Source organism: Elaeis guineensis, chromosome 2 (assembly GCF_000442705.2).
Source record: "Elaeis guineensis isolate ETL-2024a chromosome 2, EG11, whole genome shotgun sequence".
In the NCBI taxonomy this organism is placed as follows: Eukaryota; Viridiplantae; Streptophyta; class Magnoliopsida; order Arecales; family Arecaceae; genus Elaeis; species Elaeis guineensis.
This window is the reverse complement of record NC_025994.2, coordinates 69,480,336-69,489,473: the sequence shown is the minus strand read 5'-3', so window position 1 is coordinate 69,489,473 and position 9,138 is coordinate 69,480,336.

The window sequence follows — 9,138 nt, the reverse complement described above, 5'->3', positions numbered from 1 at the left end:
GGAAGGAGGAGTGGACGTCGGGGAAGATGACCAGAGGTGGTCCCGTTGAGCGCTCCTTTAAGAACAAGGGTACTGCGAAGACACAGCCCTTCCTCCAGCGCCAATCCTGTTGGTGCAAAAATCCGCTTGCATCGGAGAAGCTGGAGTCGAAAGAGTCGCGGTCACCGCCGGGACCTGCAAAAGAAGTCTAAACCGGAGGTGGGGTTGCTCCGGCAAGACCCTCCGATGCTCAAGTCAGTTCTCTGCCTCAACAAGAATGGAGTGCTCGAACAAAAATTTTAGCAGAGTTTTAGAGTAGAAAATGGAGCTTAGAGAATAACGTATCTGGGGTCTCCCTTTTTATAGGTGGAGGGGCAACAAACTGATGGCGATGTCTGTAACTGTCTGGTAGTGGGCCGCCAGAGTTAGGAGAAATTTGTTGCGGAGAGTAGTGGAGTGGACCCGTGGCTATCACCGGGGCGAGCCATGTGGAGTCTGCCACGGGGAGCGGAGCGGCGTCCGTTGTCGTGACTTGCCAGAGAATGGAAGAATCGTGCGGTATCCGTCGTAGGAAGTGGAGCAGGATCGTGGCCATTATTAGGCCTGCCAGGGAGTAATGGAGCTGCGTAGGGTCCACCGCAGGGAGTGGAGCAGAACCATGGCCATTATTGTGGCCTGCCTGGGGGTCCAGACTTGTCGGCCGAAGTTCGGTCGGAGTCGGTAGCTGGGGACGGAGCCCGGCTCCCATAATAGTCCGATCGAAGTCCACCTGTAATCAAGGTCAGGGATGAAGTTTGGCTCCCGTAGGAGTTCGGATGGAGTTTACTTGTAAGTGAAGTCGCGGGCGGAGCTCGGCTCCCGTAGGAGTCCGGGCGAAGCCTTCCCCAGTTGAGGTCGAGGACGAAGTCTGACTCCCGTAGGAGTCCGGACAAAGCCTTCCCGCAGTCGAGGTCGAGGATGAAGTCCTGCTCCCGTAGGAGTCCGGACGAAGCCTTTCCGCAGTCGAGGTCGAGGATGAAATCCGGCTCCCGTAGGAGTCCGGATGAAGCCTTCCCGCAGTCGAAGTCGAGGACGAAGTCCGGCTCCTGTAGGAGTCCGGATGAAGCCTTTCCACAGTCGAGGTCGAGGATGAAGTCCGGCTCCCGTAGGAGTCCGGATGAAGTTCACCTGCAAGCGAAGTCATGGGCAGAGCCCGGCTCCCGTAGGAGTCCGGGTGAAGCCTTCCCGCAGTCGAGGTCGAGGACGAAGTCCGGCTCCCGTAGGAGTCTGGACGAAGCCTTCCCACAGTCGAGGTCGAGGATGAAGTCGGCTCCCGTAGGAGTCCAGACAAAGCCTTCCCTCGCAGTCGAGGTCGAGGACGAAGTCCGGCTCCCGTAGGAGTCTGGATGAAGCCTTCCCGCAGTCGAGGTCGAGGATGAAGTCCGGCTCCCGTAGGAGTCCGGATGAAGCCTTCCCACAGTCGAGGTTGAGGATGAAGTCCGGCTCCCGTAGGAGTCCGGACGAAGTTCACCTGCAAGCGAAGTCGTGGGCGAAGCCCGGCTCCCGTAGGAGTCCGGGCGAAGCCTTCCCACAGTCGAGGTCGAAGATGAAGTCTGACTCCCGTAGGAGTCCGGACGAAGCCTTCCCGCAATCGAGGTTGAGGACAAAGTCCGACTCCCGTAGGAGTCCGGGCGAAGTTCACCTGCATTTAGGGTCGGGGATGAAGTCTGGCTCCCGTAGGAGTCTGGACGAAGATTACCTGTAAGTGAAGTCGTGGGCGGAGCTCGGCTCCCGTAGGAGTCCGGGCGAAGCCTTCCCACAGTCGAGGTCGAGGATGAAGTCGGCTCCCGTAGGAGTCCGGACGAAGCCTTCCCGCAGTCGAGGTCGAGGATGAAGTCTGGCTCCCGTAGGAGTCCGGACGAAGCCTTCCCGCAGTCGAGGTCGAGGATGAAGTCCGGCTCCCGTAGGAGTCCGGGTGAAGTTCACCTGCAATTAGGGTCGGGGACGAAGTCCGGCTCCCGTAGGAGTCCGACGAAGATTACCTGTAAGTGAAGTCGTGGGCGAAGCTCGGCTCCCGTAGGAGTTCGGGCGAAGCCTTCCTGTAGTAGAGGTTGGGGTCGAAGTCCGGCTCCCGTAGGAGTCCGGACTAAGTCTGCCTGTAGCTGAAGTCGGAGACAAGATCTGGCTCCCGTAGGAGTCCGATCGAAGTCCACCTGCAATCAAGGTCAGGGATGAAGTCTGGCTCCGTAGGAGTCTAGACGAATTTACCTGCAGCTGAAGCCGTGGGCGAGGTCCAGCCCCGTAGGAGTCCGGACGGAGTTTACCTGTAGCTGAAGCCGTGGGCGAGGTCCGGCTCCCGTAGGAGTCTGGATGGAGTCTGCAGATGAAGTCGTGGGCGAGGTCTGGCTCCCGTGGGAGCCTGTGTGGAGTTTACCTGCAATTAGAGTCAGGGATGAAGTCCGGCTCCCGTAGGAGTCCGGACGAAGTTTACCTGCAGCTGAAGCTGTGGGCGAGGTCCGGCTCCCGTAGGAGTCCGGACGGAGTCTGCAGGTGAAGTCATGGGCGAGGTCCGACTCCCGTAGGAGCCCGGGTGAAGCCTTCCAGTAGTAAGGTTGGGGACGAAGTCCGGCTCCCGTAGGAGTCCGGACTAAGTCTGCCTGTAGCTGAAGTCAGAGACGAGATCGGGCTCCTGTAGGAGCCCGATCGAAGTCCACCTGCAATCAAGGTCAGGGACGAAGTCCGGCTCCCATAGGAGTCCAGACGAAGTTTACCTGTAAGTGAAGTCAGGGGCAGAGCTCGGCTCCCGTAGGAGTCTGGGCGAAGCCTTCCCGCAGTCGAGGTCGAGGATGAAGTCCGACTCCCGTAGGAGTCCGGATGAAGCCTTCCCGCAGTCGAGGTCGAGGACGAAGTCCGGCTCCCGTTGGAGTCCGGACGAAGTTCACCTGCAATTAGGGTCGGGGATGAAGTCTGGCTCCCGTAGAAGTCCAGACGAAGATTACCTGTAAGTGAAGTCATGGGCAGAGCTCGGCTCCCATAGGAGTCCGGGCGAAGCCTTCCAGTAGTAGAGGTTGTGGTCAAAGTCTGGCTCCTGTAGAAGTTCGGACTAAGTCTGCCTGTAGCTGAAGTCGGAGATGAGATCTTGCTCCCGTAGGAGTCTGGTCGAAGTCCACCTGCAATCAAGGTCAGGGATGAAGTCCGGCTCCCGTAGGAGTCCGGACGAAGTTTACCTGCAGCTGAAGCCGTGGGCGAGGTCCGGCTCCCGTAGGAGTCTGGACGGAGTTTACCTGTAGCTGAAGCCGTGGGCGAGGTCCGGCTTTCGTAGGAGTTCGGACGGAGTCTGCAGGTGAAGTCGTGGGCGAGGTCCGGCTCCCGTAGGAGCCTGTGCGGAGTTTACCTGCAATTAGAGTCAGGGATGAAGTCCGACTCCCATAGGAGTCCGGACAAAGTTTACCTGCAGCTGAAGCCGTGGGCGAGGTCCGGCTCCCGTAGGAATCCGGACGGAGTCTGCCGGTGAAGTCGTGGGCGAGGTCCAGCTCCCGTAGGAGCCCAGGTGAAGCCTTCCAGTAGTAGAGGTTGGGGACGAAGTCCGGCTTCCGTAGGAGTCCGGACTAAGTCTGCCTGTAGCTGAAGTCGGAGACGAGATCGGGCTCCCGTAGGAGTCCGGTCGAAGTCCACCTGCAATCAAGGTCAGGGATGAAGTCTGGCTCCCGTAGGAGTCCGGACGAAGTTTACCTGTAAGTGAAGTCATGGGCGGAGCTCGGCTCCCGTAGGAGTCCGAGCGAAGCCTTCCAGCAGTAGAGGTTGGGGACAAAGTCCGGCTCCCGTAGGAGTCCGGACTAAGTCTTTCCGCAGTCGAGGTTGGGGATGAGATCCGGCTCCCGTAGGAGTCCGGGCTGAGATCTGGTAGTTGTAGGAATCTACTGTTGGAGAAGTTCCGCCGTCGGCGGAGTCCGGAGTAGTTCGGATTGGAGTTGAACCTGTCTGGAAGAAGTCTGGAAGGGATCCGGGGAGCAGCTGATAGTCGTAGAAAGTCGGCTGTCGGGGAGCTTAGTGAGCGCTCGGGGTGGTTTAATAGATAACTGGGGGAACTCATGTCGAAGGAGCTCGGGTGGTGTAGTGGGAGTTCGTCCGTCGGAGAAATTCGGTCAGCACTGCGGGAATCCGGCTGTTGGAGAAGTTCGGAGAGATACCATCTGCGGTCGAAAGCCGGAGGAGTCTCGGGAGGGTCAATCCTGCTAAGAACTTCGGCTGAGGGTTTTTATACCCAACAGATGGCATGCAAAGTAGATTGGCACAAGGGAGAAGAGTCCAATCCTATATGAACTCTTTATTTTCTTATTTAAATCCAAGTCAAATCATATTTGGTTTTGCCCAAATAAAATAGATGAAATCTAATCTAATTAGGTTCATAAATTTTTAATCAAATTCTAATCAAATTATAAATTGCTTGAACCAAAGTTTTGATCAAATTAGGGACATTCTCCCTTAGCGATTAGGTCATCTTATAACCTAATCGGATCAAACCCAATTGAATCCAATTCAATTAGATTTTATTTAATCTTCTTTTTTCAATCAAATTGAGCTAATCAGTAATCTAATTACTAATTAATCCTTCATTAATTTACTAACACTTAGTGAATAAATTTATTATAATTTTTGCATAAAGTTAATCATCAATCGAATTGATGATTAAGCCCTTGAACGATTCTCAATCATTGATCAACCACATGATCAGTCAAAAATTTTTTTGAGTCGATCTCATAGGTTCGAACCTAAGTCGGTAGCATAGAAATAATTTTTTGAATCAATCGATGTAACTATCTAGCAATGGTGACATGATGTCCGGATAGATCGAATGAAGGTGAAGTAATATTCAAAAATCTATTGATATATGGTTACCGTATAATTTATCTTTTTGACCCTAATGCTCAAAGATGACTAAAGATTTAACAATCAATCCTAAATAAGTCATCCACATTATATTTCAATCTTTTAAATTCATCTCATGGATTATCTGAGCTTAGATTTTACTAAATTGAAATACATTGATACATTAACTCCTACTAATTCAAAGGGGTCAATCTCATCTTGACTCATGCACTGACTTAACAAGTACTTGACTGCATCCAAAAATCTTTCATCATTGAATTATAAACTCAGATAGTCCGACATCAAAGTACAGTGAGTTGCTTGCAAGTCACTGTGGTGATCTCAGGTTGGAGGGACACTTATATCCATACCCTTCGCGAGTTATCCTTGACAGCAGAGTACTTTACAGTTGATCACGTTCAGTGACGATGTACCCCCATATCTTACTGTATGCCATACCAGTATCTTCACACTATTTGGTTATAAGGACAATCAATGCATATGGCACACAACGACATACACTTGATATCACTATCATCCTAGTAATAGCGTATCATTTGGTCGCAAATCAATTTAAGGATTACGCGATAAATTCTTCTTTATTGATTAAAGTAATCCTAAGGACTTTATCACAATATAGAAGTTCGTTAGAAAATATAATCTTGTGATGAAAAAATCAAATAATTTTTATTATTTATCAATTCATATATAATTATAATTAGCACAATCATCAAATGTTTGACTTTAGGATACATTTTCCAACACTAGAAATCAGAGAGGGTGATACAAGTATGTAGGAAACATCATCATCTTCGACTATGTTGGGTATAACTGGAGAAGGTGAACTATGTGCAATAACATCTATGGAGTCATCCGAAAAGAAAAAAATAGACTCATTAAAAATAGCATCCGTGAAACATAGATTTGATGAGTAGCCAAGTGATAAACCCACCAACCTTTTTTATCATGAGGGTAACCCATAAAAATATATTTAACAACTCGAGCATCAAATTTGGTATGAGACTGATCATGAATTTGAGCATAGCAAAGACAACCAAAGACTCGAAAATAGTCGTAAGGAGTGATGGAAAATAAGAGCTCACAAGGTGTCTTTCCAAATAAAACACTAAGAGGTATGTAGTTAATTAAGTAGACAACAGTAAGCACATATTTGTTCGAAAAATGAATAGAAAGGTTATCCTGAAAATGAAGTGCTTAGGCAACTTCTAAAAGGTGACGATGCTTACATTCCATGCAACCATTTTGTTGAGGTGTGTCAACACATAAAGTTTGATAAATAATGCCATGTTGTAAAAAAAGACTTTGAATTAGGGAAGATGTAAACTCGGTGGCATTGTCTGTACGTACATTTTGAATAGAAGCATTTAATAAAGTGCAAACCATAGCATGAAAATGAGTAAAATAATGATAAATACTAGACTTGTATTTCAATAGGAAAACTCAAGTAGCATGACTAAGGTCATCATAATAGTTAAAAGATATAAGCACCTGACAAAGAAGTAGTTGGGTATCACCCCCATACGTCATAGTGTACTAAAGAAAAAGGAGTACTTGCATTATTTCGACTAAATGGAAACTGGACACATGTTTGTTTTGATCAATGACAAACATCACATGCAACAATATTATTAGGAATTAAATATAAATGAGAAAGCTGAGATAAGCTATGAAAAGAAGTATGGCCAAGATGTTGATGCCATAAAATTGTACTGATGGTGTGATGAACTGATGAAACAAGAGAAGCAGCCACAAAATGAAGGTAATAAACTCCATATCATGCATCACTTAGTCCGATTGGCCTCCTCAATACTTGATCTGAATGACACAAAAAGTTGGCAAAAAGGTTACAAAACAATTGGCATCATAGGTAAGCTTTTGAATAGAAATTAAATTACATTGAAAATTGAGAATATGAAGAACATCATGGAATTTAATGTTGGTACTAAGAGGGACATTCCCAACATGTGAAACCGGTAATTGTGTCCTATTTGGAAACCGAACAAAAGAAGAACGAGATGAGAATGGTGGAGATAAATGACTCAAAGTCATATGATTAGAGGCTTCGGTATCTAAAACCCAATCAATGAGTGTAGAAACAAAAGAAACGTTATCAGCCATGTTTTCATTCACCACGATTTTATCATTGTTTAGAAGAGAAAGAAATTACTGCTACTAGTTTACAGATAAGCCAAAAAGTGGAGAAGAACCCCATGTGGCCTGGGCATGATGAGTAGTAGAAATCCCAGAACCAGAGTTCGATGAAGGCATGATGAACTAGATTCAAGTTTCACAATAACTTTGATACCATGTAAAATTTTGTTCATTCATATGAGATGTGTACAAAGTGTTTGATATATATACATGGGATACAAACTATTAACCCTAAAATCAATCCTAAAATCAAGTAATTGAATAAAGAAGCTAATCTAATTTTTCTAAACAAATTGTTGACCTAATCAATCCTAATAAGTTACAGCCATATATACACATGATCATAAATAGACAAGATTTGAAATTTGAAATATCATAATAGTTATCTCTAAATAAAGTGAATAAAAATTTACGTCAATCCATTCCAACTACTTCCTCTTAAATACTAACCATGATTAACCATGATTTAAGGAAAAAAATTCATGACCCTACTCACCTCGAACTCCAGTTTGTGTGAAACATATTCTTGTTTGTCTTATACAAAGCGTTTCCTATCGACAAAGACATCAGAGAGGAGGCCAGTGGTCACTACCAAGAATTCGAAGGCAGTGAGGCCATGCAAGGAGAGGAGAGGAGCGTAGATGATATCTTGTAATCTGAGTGATCTCGAGGGCATGACATTTGATGATCTCGAGTTGGGTGCGATACAGGTGATGTCGGGGGTAGGGAGGAGTGTGGAGGTGAGGTTGTGCAAGGAGGCTATATAATTAGATAGATCAAAACCAAATCAAAACAAGAACCTAAAACAAATATATGTTCTCACATGGCCATAATCAACTAGATAGAAAATATGATTTCAACATCCACAAGTACTAAAGTTAATAAGATTTCATGACACTAGTCCTTTGTGCCTATATTTGCTTTATGCTCTGCGGTCTTATTTGTCCCAAACATCTCATGATCTCCAAGCCTTTCTACCATTCATCTTGGAGGCCCATCGCCATCGTCAACTTTAGATAGACGTTTCCAACCATGTGTAAGTGTCTCCCATGGGTAAGCTAATAAATGATCAACAAACTAAACTCAAAAGATTAATACTTCCCTCGGGCCGTGTGAGATATTTTGTATTCTAATTCTCTGGACTGCACTCATATTAAAATGGTATGATAGCCTACTTGTACCAAAAAAAAAAAAAGATCAATACTTAAATATTTTTAAATCAGTAGAAACTATGACCATTGGCTGCTAGTTATCTATGTCAAATTTTTAACGGCATCAACACCTTGCAATAGTGATGTAAATGGGCTATCTGAACCACTGAAGCTCCAAGAATTATTGAAACTTTAAAGATATTAAATTATGAGCCACCTTAATGTTAAAATTGAAAAGATCATATTTTAATAATATTATAACTTGAAATATTACGTGTGAGGGCATTGGGCTTGCTTAGTGGGGCAAGTAAAGACTATATATTGAGATAGACAAGTGCTAACCTCATTTAATACTAGTTTGAAATTGTAGTTGGTTTTGAGATAGCTGATATGTTGTTGGCATAGAAATTGTGTGGTATTTACAATCTAGTATATAAGGATAGTATTGAGTCAGGTAAGGTAAGGGTCGGCTAATATCCATACTCACTTCACAATTAAAAATTCCATATCTATACATGTCCTATATCCATTTTAAGTTTGATCAGATTAGATCGAGTCAAGTAGAGATGCAGATCAGATCAATAAGAGAGGTTGGATCGGATATATGTAAACATCATAAAATAATTATAATTTTGAAAAAGAGATATTGATTAAGGTTGTATTGGGTTCGACTCGGGGTGGAGCATACCATTATCCATACCCAATCCCTTACTTTGGATATTTTTTTTATAATCTATACCCACTCTGATTCTAATTAGATTGGATCGGGTACCGAGCGGATCCGTTAAAATTACCATCTCTGCTAATATAGCTAGTTGGGTAGGAATTGAGGTGCCATCATATATGGTAGAAAGATCCATTGGCTATGAAGAAAATTGAGCTAATTTTTTCACTGTTTCTACATCAAACAAGATAAAATAAATTATGAATATCTCATACATAATTATCAATTAACTTAACTATCAATCCTAAACTATAGAAAAATGTT